The sequence below is a fragment of the Neophocaena asiaeorientalis genome, unplaced genomic scaffold, assembly GCF_003031525.2.
Source record: "Neophocaena asiaeorientalis asiaeorientalis breed wild unplaced genomic scaffold, Neophocaena_asiaeorientalis_V1.1 scaffold474, whole genome shotgun sequence".
NCBI lineage: Eukaryota > Metazoa > Chordata > Mammalia > Artiodactyla > Phocoenidae > Neophocaena > Neophocaena asiaeorientalis.
In genome coordinates, this window is record NW_020175391.1 from 790672 (window position 1) to 806532 (window position 15861).

The window sequence follows — 15861 nt, forward strand, 5'->3', positions numbered from 1 at the left end:
CGTCCAGTTTTTTCCCTGAAACTAACATTCACGTTTAAACACCAAAGAACGGGGCGAGTGGGATGGATTGAGGTAGCGCGTGCAGTTGTATTTTTATCCCCCCGAAATACAGGAGGAGTTCCCTTATTGCCTGAAAGCCTACTCAGCACTAGCAACCATCCCTCCTTTGTCTGCTCTGTGTCACTTTGAAGACAAGGCCACAGACAGACCAAGAAGGGCACAGGACAAAGCTAAGTTAAGGTTATCTTTACATTCGGAAATCCCCTCACCTTCTCATGTGGCAACTAAATCTCCTCTACACGCTGGCACGTATTTTGTCTCTGGAAACAAGAAGTTTATCCCTGTGAAGCTCACTTGCTTACCCCACGTCAGCACGCTTGCGGAACACACTGATTTGCATGACAGAACAAAAGAGACCGACCCAACTCCACACCGGGTGCTCGACCCAAAGACACATAGACGAATTTCAGGCTCCAGAATTGCAGCTGGTAGGGGCACGTAAAGGAGTCCTTACACGTGCCATTATCAGGAGAGCCCCTGTAGTGAGCTCAGAGATCAGGAAGTAGACGGAAACTCTCATCAGCTGCTTAGAGCCAAGTCAGCACCTGACACATAAGGAAACCGAGGTTCAGAAAGAGAGCATGACCTTGGCTCTGCCGCACACAGCGCTAAAGCTAGACCAGGATGGAACCCAGCCACTTACCTTGCGGCCTGGCCTCAGAGCCCAAAGCGTCACCCGGAACAGGAGAGGTGAAAGGTGATGAGCAGCGGTGCAAGGGCTGGGAACCTTTCACAGCTGCCTTCAGCCGCGGGCCGCTGGGAATCGCCTCCTTTTCTGCTGTGCCATTCTCAAAAATCTAACCTTACTCTTCCAGTTTTCAACTGGAGAAGCCAAATTATGGAGGTTTGTTATGTCTGGTTGCCTGGTAGCTACAATTTGGCGTTTCACTGCTGGGGCCCGAATTCGATTCCAGGTCAGCAAAGCTCTAAATTGCGCTAAATCTTCCTCTTCCGGAACAGAGGTAGTTTGCCAGAAGGGCGATGCAAGACCTTCCTCAGGCTTCCTATCGCCAGGCACCCTCCATGTGGGGGAGGGGAAATGTGATGAACCACCAGGGCTTCTGCCCTCCACTCCACTCTTTTCTTCCTTTATTTCAGAAACCTAGTGTCTCACATATGGAGTTTTCATCCAAAGAGAACCTGGGACTTAACTTCGAAAAACTCATTAAGAAAACAAAAACATAAAACCTTTTAAATATACAAAAATTTTGAAACACTAACATTGTCTATTCTGTACCTAATCTCACAGTTAACATTTTCCCACACTTGCTTTCTCACTCTCTCTCCATATACATGATTTGCTACACCATTTGAGAGTAACTTACAGACATCTCAACTCAAGATCACTGGTTAGGCCACTGTTGCTCCTTTCCTTTGACATCTCCTTCAAAACCAGCTTCTGCAGGACCTGTTCTCCAAGGACAGGAGGAAGCTTTGTCTTCGTGAGGAGGCCCTTCTTGCCACTTCAGAAACCTGGAATCTGTTCTCTCCAGGCTTGTAGAGAATCTTCAGGTGGTGTTTTATTCGGCTCTCCCCCAAGTGCAGGCCGGGCATGCCCTGTGCTTGTAGGAATCCCGCCGGACCATCTGCTCTCCAGACTCCTCCTGTTTCTCTTGTTGGCCAGTGAGGTCTTGGGTCAATCTGAGTTCTAGAACCACCTACCTTGGGAGTAACCGTCAGGGAGGTGCAGCTGCCCCCTTGGTGCTTACCAGGCTCTCTGTGCCCTGCAGGGAGCATAAAGGGTTCTGACTGGATAGAAAGGTGAAGGATCTTTCCTGTGGTGGGAGGATGAGTGGAACAGGTGGTAAATACATTAAAGGGAGAGGGAAAGTTCTCAAGAGCTTCCCAGAATTGTCTGCATGGGTGCTGTCAGGGCGGGTGGCTGCCCTGTGATAATGGTACTTAATCTTGTCTTGGCCTTGACCTGGGCCAGGGTCCAGTCTGAGTCCAAGCAGACAGAGGCATCCTGGTTTGCAGAACATATTCCATTGTGCCTCTTTCCAAAGTGGGGTAGTCACTGAGCTTCTAGTTCCAGGATCCCAGGGGATGGCATCCATGGGTTGGGTTTTGTTCTTGAACTTTCTTTCTTGGTGACATGTAACTCGGGGCAGGGGGTTGGGGGAAGTTTAGCTCTGGATAAATTTGTGGTCTTCAGTGCTAGGTAAAAAAACAAAAGCAAAAACAAAAAAGAAAACAGAACAAAAACAAAACACTTTTAAAGACTTTAAAGAATTCTAATAATTGACATATAATGGCATAGACAATGTTTTTGTCATGTCATACTTATAAAGATGACTCCTTTTATGCATCTCACCAATTTAATAATTTCTAAGAGCTATTTTCTTCTAATAATGAAGAAAATATTGGTAGCAAAGAACTCCAGTTCTATTTTTGTAGAAGTCTCAGATTTATTTTCTCTTCAAAATCCTAATGACACTGAACTGCCTAATTTTGCTATATTATTTTTACTGGCCCAATAAGCAAACTTAAATTCCATAAATATTTAAGTTTATAAGATTTAAAAATATGTGTTGCAGTAAATTAAATATACCATATGATATCTTTTAAATGGAGATTAAGTCTTATGATTCTAGAAGTAACTGTGTTAATTATTCCACCTACCATTTTTCAGTCATTTGCCTCATATTTTTATAGATTATAAAGTGGCCATATGGTAACAGGTTAAAAGGAAATGTCAGTACTTTAAGGGATGTTTGTGAGCATGGCCAACACTGTCATTTTTAAGAAGTGTAAAACACATGCAATGTCTGCTCCAGGAATTAAGGAGCTGTCACTGGACACTTGCTGTTTTCCTGAAGTGTTTTTAGTTTTTAAAAATTTGTGTAGGGGGTTGTTCTTTGTTACCTGCCTTCTAGATCATGAGTCACCCTTTTTCCGTTCTTTGTTAGGCTTTCCTTGTCTTATTTTTCACTGCTAGTGCCCCGGGAGAGGGGTGGGAGGACACACCTGGAAAGGACACAGTGCCAAGCTGTTGTGTTCCTGCCACACTTTTTTTTTTTTGGATGCCTCCAGATGTGGGCTCAGGAGGGCAGGGACCTTGGGTTTTCTCACTATGCAGTATCTCTCCCAGAGTAGGGCCTGGCATTTAGTAAGCCCCTAATATGTGCTCAGTGATTGAAGACATTCTAATGAGAGATCCTGGAAAGCAGGAGAGGAGGAGAAAAAGTGGGTAAGATTGGGGGCAGTCTAGAGTATGAGGGACAGAGACAGACAGACAGACAAAGACAAACAGAGAGAGAGAGAGAGAGAGAGAGAGAGTGAGTGGTTGAGAGAGAGAGTGATTGTCCAGGAACCATATTTAGTGTGTAAAAGCCAAAGAGCTCAATTATACTCATGAGATTCAACAGAAGAACCAAGGGAAGGTGAGCCAATAACTCTTTGTGTCCAGGTCTGCACTTGATGCATTATTAGCAGTAGGATTCTGTTGGTTCTAATGATTTGTCTCAAATGGGGTAATTTGTTTTTTCAAAAATAGCCAAACACTGTCAAGGAATTACATAGTGACAGTTATCAGTATGCTAGCTCACCCTGGTATAGGAGGCACACAGCCATTAGATTGTGTGCATTCAACAAAGGCAAAAATGCAATTCACATGGGAAAGGGAAGAGGAACAAATGTCTGAGACCAATGGTTTCCCCACCTCCAACCAATAAGCTACTTGGCAGGAAGCAATCTCAGGTCATTCTAATCAGTCTTCTCTGGACCCGATTATGTAGGTCACCACTGAAAACAATTACAATTGTTGGAAGACTTTCTAAACATCTTGGAGGTTTAGTTGCTGAACATATGCAGTAGGTGTCCCTGGGTAATGTCCACATTGTCTTTCTGTTGTATTTCTTGCTTAGTTGAGCCCAGAGGCCACCACTCCCGTTTTTAGAATATCAGATAGATGTACAAAGCTTGTTGTACTGGCAAGAAAAAGGGTCTTTCATCAAGCTGGAATAATACATTGGGATATAAATAAGCACAACTCCTATTGAAGCCAAACTAGGAACATATAAAAAGATGCCTTCAGCTTCTGGCAAATGTGGAGTGACAGAAATTATTGTATATTTACCCTCTTGCTTGAAATCTCACCCTCCCCTTCTCCCCTGCCCCCAAGAAAAGTAAAGGAGAAAAAGACATGAAAGGCTAGTTTTCCAGACACTGGAAATCCGGCAACAAAGGAGACAAACAAACAAGGTGAGCCCTACTATTGGCCCAGCTTACTGCTTCCAGAGAGATTCAAAGCTGGGCATGAAGAGTAGGATCTGAGGCTAGGTCCTCGATAGAGGAGATAAAGCTGAGAGTCTGTGGAGAGCAAGGTAGCTGGAGTCCATAGGACAAAGATCCAGTGATGAGAGAGATGGAAGAGAGAATCCAGACATATGAAAAAGATCTTCCTCAGGTAGTCAGCAGAGTTCTGATCAGGGTCTACTTGCAGAGGAACTGCATGAAGCCAAGGAAAGAAAATTCTGAAAAGATCATGGAACTGTGCCTGGTACTCACACAGGGCAGAAAATCTTACTCAGTCCCACCAGCCATACTGGACTACTCATCATTCATCGGCCATTGGCAAGAGCCCTCAGGAAGTTTGCCTCACTAGTGGGACCACTCAGTCCTAGACTGATCTACCTAGAAATCATAAAAGTAAGATCTAAAGACATTAAACTGATTACAAGTCACTTAACTGCTCTCCAGAATGAATCTCAAGTTTCATAGGAATGTCAAAATAGCCAGTTTCCTAAAAGGGAAACTCTGACAAGCTCTGGCATCCAATCAAAGAATACCAGCCATGCAAAGAGGCAGGAAAACATGTCCCATAGGGAGGAAATAATCAATCAATCAAAACTGAACCAGAATTGATATAATTTAAAATTAGTAGAGAGGATATTAAAATAGTTATTATAACTGTGTTACATATGTCCAAACAGTTAAGTAGAGATGTAGAACATATACAAAAGTTGAGAATCAAACTTCAGAGATGAAAAATATAATGTCTGGGATAACATATTCACCAGCTAGAATTAACAGCAGATGAGACATTGCAGGAAAAAAAAAAAAAAAAGACTGTGGAACACAAAGCCACAATTTTAAAATATCCAAAATGAAATTCACAGTCAAAAAACTTTTTTTCATGAGCATGCATAAGTGAAGGGTAGGGCAACTTTAAAAGACCTAATATAATTGGAGTCCCTGAAAACACTGTGGGGGGGCGGAATTTTACAGAAGATTTTTTTTTTTTTTCCGGTACGCGGGCCCCTCACTGCTGTGGCCTCTCCCGCTGCAGAGCACATGTTCCGGACGCACAGACCCAGCGGCCATGGCCCACGGGCCCAGCACCTACGCGGCACGTGGGGTCCTCCCGGACCGGGGCACGAACCCACGTCCCCTGCATCGGCAGACGGACTCTCAACCACTGTGCCACCAGGGAAGCCCAGAAGAATATATTTTTGAAGAAACAATGACAGAAAACATTCCAATCATAATTAAAATTATAAACCCACTGATCCAAGGAACCAAATGAACCCTAACACAAGGAACGTGAAGAAAACCACACCTAACACGTTATAATTAAACTGCTCAAATCCATTGAAAAAGAAGGAATCTCAAAAGAAGCCAGGAGAATAAGACATGGTGCATACAGAAAAAAATAAAGATTATATGATATTTCTCATCAGAAGCAGTGGATATAAGAAGATAGTGAAGCAACATCTTTAAAGGACTGAGGGGAAGAAAAAGTTTACGTAGAATTCTATGCTTCTTCCCCCCAAAGAGTCTTTGAAAAATAAGGGTGAAAAATTTACAGACATACAAATGTTGAAAGACTTCATCACCAGCAGACCCACACTACAAGAAATGTTAAAGAAGTCCTCCAGGAAAAAGGAAACTCACACCAGATGGAAATCTGGATGTACACAAACTGATGGACAACGAAAATGGCATCTGCAGGGAAAACATACAACATTTATTTTTATTATTGGTATTATTATTACTATTTAAATCTTTTTAAAAACATGGGACAGTTTAACGAAAAGTAACAACGATGGATTGTGGGGTTTATAACATATGCAAAGTAAAATGTATGACAATAGCGTAAAGGCCAGGCAGGGGAGAAATGTGAAGAGGTGTGGCATCGCTGGCAGGCAGGCTGTGGTAAGTTACCGATATACGCTGTAAAGCCTAAAGCAGTCGCTAAAATAGCAAAAGAAAGAGTTATAGCTAATAAGCCAACAAAGGTGAGAGAATGGAACCATATACAAAACCATGTAAATACTATGATAGAGCAGTTGCTCTTCCAGAACTTTACCCTATAGACATGTGCACACGAATGATTTTTTATTTGTTAAAAAAAAAGCATAGGACCAAATTAATTTCAAAGTTATATGGAAAGGTTTCAATAAATACTAGTACAAACAAACTATGGAAGAAACTTCATTGCTAAAAGGAACCCAGAAGATAACGATGAGATGAGGAATCCTGGATTCCAAGTGACCTGTTTTCCTCCAGAGCTCTTCTGCGAGGATCAGTGATGATCTCGGCTTACGTCCTCCTGTTGTGCATAAGACTTGGGGGACAGAAGAGTAATGGAGGGCTTCTGCACTTTTAGAGCAGTGTACAGGGTAGAAACAACCGCAAACCCTTTACACTCTAAAACGATAAGGCCCGTCCCTGGGTGGGCTCGAACCACCAACCTTTCGGTTAACAGCCGAACGCGCTTACCGATTGCGCCACAGAGACACCTGCAATTTGCCCTTCCTCTCCCCTCCCCCACCTCATCTCAATAGGGAGCAAGTCCGCCTTTCGCAGGACTGAGGAGCTGGCTCCAAGCTTCGGACAACCGGAGACGTGGAGTCGACGCAGCGCGTTCGTTCCGTGGGAAAGCCGTGCGTCGGGCGATTCTGAAGGCAGAAGGGAGCAGAGAGTCCCCGCCGCGCCTTGCTCCACACCCGCAGCAGTTGCCAGCGCCCCGGAGACGCCAGGGGTCGCGACCCTACCCGCCTGAGCCGAGTAGGGTCCAAGGGAAGCTGAACGCCCCGTGGGCTTCGTGATGGCTCCCCGTTTGCTCCGTCTTCACCCGACCATCTGGGCTTGGCCGCGGGAGCGGGAAAGAGGGGTTGGGGAGGGTTGCTCAAAAGGGAAATATAAAGAGGCGGGAATGAAGCAGGGGAGGGAGGCAAGGACAACGCAAAGATAACTTCCTGGAAGGCTGTGCAGAGACAAGGGCTGGACACAGGGGAGATGAGAAATGCGTCAGAATTGGGAGGGGATAACGGAGGGAAGATGTGAAGGAAAATCAGGAGTGCCTGCAGTTATCCAACAACAAAGCAGAGCAGTAACTGGAACGGATTTATGTCAAAATGAGAAGAGCAAGAGTGCAGTTGACTGCCAGCACGGTGGCGCGCTGTGGTCGTATAGTGTTTAGTACTCTGCGTTGTGGCCGCAGCAACCTCGGCTCGAGTCCGAGTTATAGCAGCGTTTTCCCCATCTTTTGCGTTGTATCTACCAAAGCAACTCTTAGCTTGTCGCTGGCTTGTCCAAACGGAGTAAGGTAAGGAGAACGGAGGTCAGCCCATCAGTGCACTAGGCTATAGAGCTCTGGATGTGCTCCGGGTCTCACCATTTAAGAGAAAATATCTAAAGATCAGGTTCAAGCTCTAAATGAGTCTTATATGTAACTTCCACGAAGGAAATGGTCTAGTCACACGGGGATTTTGTTCGGCTTTGGTTTTTGGTGCAAATGTTTCAAACATCAGTCATGTCTTTTTACACAAAATAAAACAGATTTTAAAGAGTTTACAATATACTGCAAACCGATCATGGTCTACACTGGATTTTCTGACGTCCACCCACCAATCCTAAAAGGAAATTATTAACGTGTGTTTACAGGACAAAATGCACAAATCATTAATGGGCAGCTATTTAACTATTGAAATGTGTGATCATCACCAGGATTGACAGAAGATTTTTATCATTCAAGCATGGCCCTTTGATACTCTCCAGGTAATGCCTGTACATCTCCTGCTACTTTAAATTACTCTGATGTCTACCCCTTCAGATTAGGCTTGTCCTTTCTTCAAGTTCATATGAATGAATATATAATTTTTCTATCTGGCTATTAACAAGCAGCATTATGTTTTTGATATATACGTATGTTATTGAGTTTCTCACACCTTAATTTTGGTGTTAATGATAAGCATTACACTAATGTAAAACCATGTCACAAATGATGGACATTTGGGTAATTTCAAACTACAGCTTTGGGGAAAGGCTCATATGAATGCCATTCTACTAGTTATTTGTGGATCTGAGAATAAATGTCCACTGAAGGAAAGAGAGCAATGGACAGGAAATTGACAAGGAAAGCAAGACCGATGGCCTTCTATCCTAGAGGTTTTAGTATGGGGGAGTGAAGGGGAGCAGTGAGGCAGGTCATAGAGAAGTGGAATATTTACTGCCACTGAAGAGCACTAAAAAGGTGACTAGACACTAGAATATGGCTGCCAGTCACAGGTGTGTCTGAACACTCATGGTTCCATAACCTTACGTGCCACCAGCAACAGATGCAGAAAATTGCTTTTTCTCACTCCTACAGTTTCTCTTGAGTGCATCTAATGGCATACATAATTTCTATGCAGAAGCCAAGCTGCAAGAGAATCTCAGACAAATCTAGACACAGACTTTACATTTTTCGCAAAATATAACTCAAAATAGTTCATAGACCTAAAAGGAACGTGTTAAACTATAAAACTTCCAGACGATAGCATAGGAGAAAATCTATGTGACCTTGGGCTTGACACTAAGTTTCTTGGGTATGAAACCAAAAGTGCCATTGATGAAAGAAAAAATTGATAAACTGGACTTCATTAAAATGAAAATCTTTGCTCTGCAAAAGACACAGTTAAGGGAACAAAAAGACAAGCCACAGACTAAGAGAAAATATTTGCAAAACAAGTATCTGATAAAGGACTTGTATCTAAAATACACAGAGAGCTCTTAAACCTCAATGATAAGAAAAATGTTTTAGTCCAGTTTAAAAAGTTGCAAAAGATCTAAACAGACATCCCACCAAAGAAGGTATACAGATGGCAACGAAGCATATGAAAAAATGCTTAACATCCTATGTCATTAGGGAATTGCAAATGAAAACAACAATGGGATACCACTACACACCCATTAGAATGGTTAAATCCAAAAAACGAACAATACCAAATGCTACAGCAGATTGTGGAACAACAGAAATCATCACTCATTGCTTGTGGGAATGAAGAATGATACAGTCATTTAGGGAGAGACTTTGACAGTTTCTTACAAAAGCCACACATAGCCTTACAATATGATCTAATAATCGTGCTCCTCCTAGGTATTTACAGAGATCTGTTGAAAACATATGTCCACACATAAATTTGCACACGAAAGTTTAAAGCAGCTTTATTGTTAATTGCCCCAAACTGGAGGCAAGATGCCCTCCAATAGGTGAATGTATTGAACAAAATATGGAATAATACTAAACAATAAAAAGAAATGGACTATAATCAAAAGAACCTTAAACACACATTACTAAGTGAAAAGCCAGTCTGAAAAGACTGCATACTGTATGATTCTAATTATATGACACTGAAGGCAAAACTATAGAGATAGTAAAAGAGAGTTAACCTTAACGCAAACCATGAACTTTAGTTAATAATAATGTATCAATATTGGTTTATTAATTGTAAGAAGTGTATCACATAAAGGCAAGATGTAAGTAATAGAGGAAACTGTGCAAAGAAGGAGTGAATATGACAACTCTGCTATGTGCTCGATGTTTTTGTAATCCTCATACAGTTCTAACGAGTATTAATAATGCAAAAACAAAGATCTACTGACCAGAAGATTGGAGTGCTGAAGTGTAAAACCAAAAGGCAAGATAAAAATGATTTTCTCGTGGGTGCGCCGCTCCACTGCGGGCTCATTCTTGTTCTTAATTTTACCAAGACCCGCAAACTAGGGCCTGCCTCCCCAGGAAGGTCAGAGGTCCCGCTCTCCAACTTCCTTCATCTCCACGCGAATTCCTCCCCACAAGCGTCCGCCTCCCTGGGCCCCTGACGAGCTACAGTCCTTCAGTGACCTTCATTTCTTGATCCCCACTCCATAGTGCGATGTAGTCCAAGGATAGGATAGGAGAAAGGATAAGTAGTAACAAGGGTTTCAGTTTCAAGTGTTCCAAACCGCAGAGATCCAGCAGACAGACACACTTGGGGCTTCAAAGACAGGCTCTCGCCAGGTGGCTTCTGCCCTGTAGCACTCGCGCATGCGCGATCACTTCGTGGCTTCGGAGGGCTGCGAAAGTACTCCTGTTGAGCTCAGCTCCTTATACCGGGAAGGGCCCCGCAGCTAAAGCTATGCTTTGGTTGGGAATCGAGGTCTCCCGAATGGGAGGCGAGAATTCTACCATTGAATCACCAATGCCTTGGTCTGTACTGCTAGACTAGGTGTCACCAGGCAGGGTCTCGGGAAGGACTTTGAAAAGCCAGTTCTAAAAATAAGTTTATACAGGCCTCTTTATTAGGCAGAACAACCCGCTATCCACCCCCCGAAAAAAAAACCACACCCAGAGCAAAGCCTTGTGTAGGAGGCTTAGGTCAGGAAACACCACCAAGTTGCAGCATTCAAATCAAAATACTGGACTTCATTTCTTCACTGAGGATGCATTCTCTTTGCCCTCCCATTGCTTGGTGCCTCCCAAACCCTTTCCCCCCAATCTTGAGACAAGCACAAGTTCTTTCCCTAAACAGGCGTTCAGGACTCAGGGACGGTCTGGGAGACTGGAGGTTTGGGGATGTGCCTGAGTTACTCCAGATCTGAGTGACTATTAAACCTCTCTCCTCCTAAGGTTTTTTTTTTTTTTTAAGCAATTTAATTTCCTCCTGCCCTGATTCAACTACAGTAACATAAATTATAACAAAATTTAATAGAGTGGACAGTTAAGTGAATTTAATCTATTCTCTTCAGAATAAATAAAATTAACCAGATAAGATGCTCTTCTGAGTCGCTGAAAGAGGCCAAGGATCAAATAGTCCTGAATTTAAGCTCTTGTGTTTGAGAGAGACCTACAAAAGGGTGAATAAGTGAAAATTTCCCTCAAGATTTCTTCCCTTTAGCCCCACCCTCTTTGGCCACTTGAAGAGGGCATGCCAGAGAAAAACGATTACATTCGATTCTGGGTAGATGCTAGAATGTTACTCTTCTATCTAATGTAAAGCTTTTTTGCCCTTTGCCTTGTCTGATATTCTGATATCCAAATTATTCCTTTTTTATTCTTTTGTTTACAATTAGCTTGGCACAGGCCAAGCACTAACCCATGCACAATCACTCCAGGGCCCCAGAGCCTCTCTCCTCTCTTGGCATCTCTTTTAAGTCCCTAGAAAAGCCTAAGGATCAAAATGGGCAGCTTTCAAACTCTTGTGTCTTACAAGACCTACACAAGAGTATTAAGTGAAATTTTCACTCCAAGGTTTATTCCCTTCACCACATCACACTATATCCTTCCCCTCTCCTTTCCAGCTCTTGACTTATTTTCAACTCTGAAGATCCACTCAAGGTCTTTTTACTACCTTACATTCCAGCAAAACTTTACTCTTGATCATTGTATTCTCTACCCTTTTCAATTGCTCTGCTGGAGTTTTGCTACTTTGCAGACTAATCATTATGCCTATCTAGCTAATTTTTTCTCTTTTGTCTATCTGTGAGAGTGTGTGTGTGTGTGCGTGAGAGAGAGAGAGAGAGAGAGAGAGAGAGAGAGAGAGAGAGAGAAACTTTCCTTATTTGCTCCTCTCTCTCTCTTTCATTATTTAACAACCCTAGACTATAAACTATGCTAGGCACTGTTCTACCTCCTGAGAATATTTTATTTACATATACAACCTTAGTTTTCTGGGAAATATGAATCTTTTTCATATGAAAATATGTCTTCAGAAGACAGAGTCAAGTAAAATGTGATTTTGTTAGAACACAATTAATGCCAAAATAAAAGTTGACACATCACATATTCAATTCTGACAGTCAGGAAAGTCTTTCCAGAGGAAAAAGGCTTCTGAACTGAGACCTGAAGGATGAGGATGAATTTGAAGAACAAAGAGGGAGTTGTGAAAGGCCATCCCCTGTAGAGAGAAGCAAGTCCCTGAGAGTGAGAGAGTTCCTGACAGGTCAAGTACTTCACTGTTGTTGGATTTGAGAATTGGCAAGAGATATTCTGATGATGAGGAAGGGGGGGAAGCAGAGTACATGTCATAGAGGTAATAAGACATTTTAGTGAAGGAATATGGGGATGCTAGGTGGCTTTAGGCAACAGGCATGTCCAGATTTAGGCTGCGGAAGTGTCGCTCAGGATACAGTGTGGCAAATGGATTAGTGTAGACTAGACTGGCTGTAGGGAGGCCGGCTTTTTATCTGGTTGTATTAACGGATGGAATGTATTAGTGGGTGGAAGAGTGTAGGCATAGAGTGGCAGTAAGCCAGTGGTGCACCCAATAAAGTTAAGCACGATCTCTTGATTATACTGGACATAAACTTCTGTGCCAGGAGGATAAGAGAGTATATCCAAAGAGGGTAGCAAGGTCTGGTTTGGACAACAGGGTGGTTGGTGGTGAGGATAAACACACTAGGTAAGGGTAGGAACAGATTTGGGTGTTGTCTTGGTGGTTGATTGAAACACTTGAGAGACAGTACACACTACTCTTTGGGAGACACTGTGCCTGGGTCTGATCACAGAGTGTCGAGGCAGAGGGTGGTGTGTGGTGCTGACAGGGAACTCACTGGTGTGCTGAGTTTTAGAATTTGTGACTCTGAGACGCGTAGGAGGCATCGACTTGTGATTTAGGAGTTATGAGTGGAAAGTGCGGGTTTGTAGTTTAGAAAGGGGTGTGGGAATACATGTAGATCTGGTCGATGTAGTTGGTAAATGAAGGCATGATGGCCAGAGCTGGCGTGTGTCTTTGGTATTGGGCGGAGGGCAGATAGAGCCAAAGCTCTTCAGGGTCGAGGGGATGGTTGCTTTCCTTGTTGAGCTCAAGTTTCTGACTCAGCCTCCACCTAGCTTGGCTTCTCAGCAAGAGAAGCATGACTGCACGTCTGCAGCTCATATCTTTCAGAAAGTCATAATGGTTCCTAAGTCCCAACATGTGGGGGAGCCCCCTCCCAGGTTCCTTTCTTCAGTGTAATTTCCCCCAGGAAAAATTGGGAAAGAAATCTCTCTGTATTTCAATTTCATCAGGAGGCCAGTATATTAATATTTCTTCTGCTTCTTTCTGTTATATTCACTAGTTTGTTGAGTAGTATTATATATATCTACTTTATCATCTGTTGATGAACAATTAGGCTGCTTGCGTACCTTGGCAATTGTAAATAATGCTACTATGAACATTGGGTTGCATGTATCTTTTCAGATTAGTGTTTTTTTTCTTTCAGATATATACCCAGGAGTAGAATTGTTCGGTCTAAAATTCTAATCCAGGGAAGAAATAAGAAACAGAAGCAGAATTAGACTGGAATTAGAAAAAAGCCAGAATCAAAATAGAGATAATGAAGAAACACATTGGTTAACGGAGTTAGTTCTTTGTAACTGTTTTTTTGTACAAGAATAATGAGTCAGTCTTGTAACCACTATAACAATAATATGTGTCTACTTTTTAAGGTGTTCAAAGTATTTGGATGGATATGTGACATACCATAATCATTAAAAGAGTAATTAATATTAAGTTTGCAATCAATGCTTGATTATATGGGAGAATCTAATCTCCTAAATTGGACTCAGTGTTGTGCTTAGTTTTAGCATTTGTGACTCTGAGATGCATATGAGGCATAGGCCTTGGTGCTTTGCTTACATAAGGAGCGGACTTATTTTTAGAAAAGTGTCAATGGGTGAAATTATCAGAGTTGTGATGTGAGCTGACAAAACTGATATTCTGATATTTTCATTTGACTGTCCCCACTCCATGCTGTTGCCTGATTGCGAGTCTCTTTCGCAAGCCTTTGCTTCGGGTGCCTGTCAGTCTGTGAGCTCTGTCTTCCAAATACAAAGGGGTAAGCCTATTCTGGAACTTTTTTGTCTCGCCACCCCCGGTTCTTCGGTCGCTCTGGAGATGCTTTCTGGAGAGCTGTCAGAGACGTGGACAGGGAGAAGCATTGCTGGTTCAGTGGTAGAACATTCGCTTCCCACGCGGGAGAGCCAGCCTCGATTCCCAGCCAATGCACAGTGCTTTTCTCTTTTTTTCCCTCCCCGACTTTTCATGCTTCCTCCTTGTTTGCGTGGTGCACAGTCAAGTCCGAAAATTCCATGGTTCTGGCCACCAGGAGTAGGAAAATGAGAACTAAAATCCTCAAGGCAGTTCTGAGCAGAAGACTCTAAGGAGTTGAGCTAAACTGGGGCTTTGCAGAGCCCTGTGGCCCTCAGGTGTTTGGGCATACAGGGTAGCCTTTGGCTCGCAGCGCAGCAGCCACCTTACTTTCAGTTTTTCTCCTGGAAGATCCTAGGAACCCAAAGAGCCATCAGGTCATTGATTCACTCTCTGGACCTTGGGCTGACGGCTGGGCCATGTCTCACCGGAGAGTGAGAATCAAGAGAGGAAGGTCCCAAAAGAAGAGCATCTGTGGGGCCCAGCAGACACCTCAGTGTCCAGGGAGGCTCTAGCAGCCCAAGGAAGAGGAAGGCGTGTGGGGAGGAATCCGCGTGGACAGGAGGGGGATTCGAAAAGGAGGCCTTGCACAGAGGTGGGGAGAGGCCTCTCGAGTCTGTGCACCGGACACTGTGCTAAATTTAACACCGTCGGCCACCTCGGTCTCTGCGTGTCCCAGGGGCCCGTCGGTGTTGCAGGAAGAATCCCGTGTACCTGGCAATGTGTGTCAACAGGTGTTAGCCTGAAAATTTATATATATATATATTTTTTTTTAAGGGAAAATGAGCAACAGAATCTGGGATATGTTTATCCGGTTTTATTTTATAGCTCTTGGAAGTTCCTTCTAAAGGATTCCGACTTGAGGGTACTAGGGGTGTGGCTGCCTTAAGAGAGACTAGGAGTGATTAATTTTCCCCCAAATCTGTGGAGGATTCTCCTACCTAACAGTAGGGGAATCAAAGATCAGTGACATTTTGGGAGTTACCCACCCTTTCTGTTTTAAAGAAAAACATGATTTATTCATTTTCAAGAGTTTCCATATTCTGAGATTGTCTTTCCACATTTTTAGTATAAAACGATGGCAATTCCTCAATTCCTCCCACACTTTAACAGGTAATAACCTTCTACCTCATCCCCACTCCTATTTTCTTCTTCTCCTTCTCCTCCTTCTTCTTCTTCACCAATCTGAATGTTATCTCATGTGGGTTTCCCTTTTAATGTCCCTTATTGGTAATGAATTTGAGCACCAATACATGTTTGTTAGCTACTTGGATTTTCTCATATAAGGGGTTCCCCCCGCAAGACCTTGTTGATTTCCCTATAGGTCTGTCTGTCTGTTTCTCTTGTTTTGTAAGAATTCATTAAATATCTTCAGTACCAGTTGATTGTGCTGACTGCAGATACATTCGCCCAAGTTGTGACCTGTCTTTTTACTCTTTATTCTGTGTTTTGATGAACAGAGATGCTTGATGTATTCAAATTGATCAGTCTCTTCATTAAGAATTAGTCTTTTTGTCTTATTTTTAAAATCCTTGTTTACCTTTGAGATCGTAGAAGTACCTTGCTACATAATACCAATTAAAATCATTTTAAGTTTCATTTCATTTTAGGTACTTAATCCACACTGAAATGATTTTGTTTACTG

At 42.9% G+C, this 15861-nt stretch overlaps 1 non-coding gene across 1 annotated transcript; it reads right to left on the reverse strand.

Moving 5' to 3' along the window:
- Positions 1-6727: 6727 nt before the first annotated feature.
- TRNAN-GUU (transfer RNA asparagine (anticodon GUU)) lies at positions 6728-6801 on the reverse strand. Its single transcript has one exon. It is a non-coding gene; the product is annotated as a tRNA-Asn (tRNA).
- Between the last annotated feature and the right edge of the window lie 9060 nt (positions 6802-15861).